Source organism: Eimeria mitis, genomic scaffold (genome assembly GCF_000499745.2).
Source record: "Eimeria mitis Houghton genomic scaffold, Emh_scaff596, whole genome shotgun sequence".
In the NCBI taxonomy this organism is placed as follows: domain Eukaryota; phylum Apicomplexa; class Conoidasida; order Eucoccidiorida; family Eimeriidae; genus Eimeria; species Eimeria mitis.
In genome coordinates, this window is record NW_013574191.1 from 2,261 (window position 1) to 2,808 (window position 548).

At 49.3% G+C, this 548-nt stretch overlaps 1 protein-coding gene across 1 annotated transcript in view; it reads right to left on the bottom strand.

Annotated features, from left to right (window-relative positions):
• The window catches only part of EMH_0017260 (uncharacterized protein), a gene marked incomplete at both ends in the record, with an annotated part of 4,750 nt that overhangs the window by 2,096 nt on the left and 2,106 nt on the right, over window positions 1-548 (bottom strand). The gene's annotated exons all lie outside the window — the stretch shown is intronic.

Below are 548 nucleotides of genomic sequence, written 5' to 3' on the forward strand. Positions count from 1 at the left end.
CGGTGCACGGGGTGTATAGGCAGCTGCGTGTTAGGGGGGGCGAGGGGCCCCTCACAATGCCGTCATTTATATAAAAGTAAATAAAAATAAATTATAATGAAAGCAGAGAGACAAGCAGCAACTGCATCGGTACCTAGTTGCTGCGGCTAGTGGGCAAGCTGCTGCTGCTGCTGCTGCTGCTGCTGCTGCGGCGGCGGCGGTGCTGCTGCTGCTGCTCTGAGGCGCTGCAGCAGGTTTTGCCTTGTGTTTATTGCAAATAAAGAAACAATACACTAAATAAACGAAAAGAAAAAAAGAACAGAAGGAGAAGGAGACCGCTGCAGCAGCAGCAGCAGCAGCAGCAGCAGCAGCAGCGGCAGCAGCCTCTCGGTCAAGGCGGCAGCAGCTATTGCTGCAGCAGCTGCAGCAGCAGCAGCAGCAGCAGCAGCAGAAAGCTGTTTGTTGTTAGTTTATTATTTTAAATATTAATAAATATATAAATAGAGATAAAACAAAACAAAAAACAAACAAAAACAACAGAGACAGAGACGCCCTCCCCCCCTTGGGGG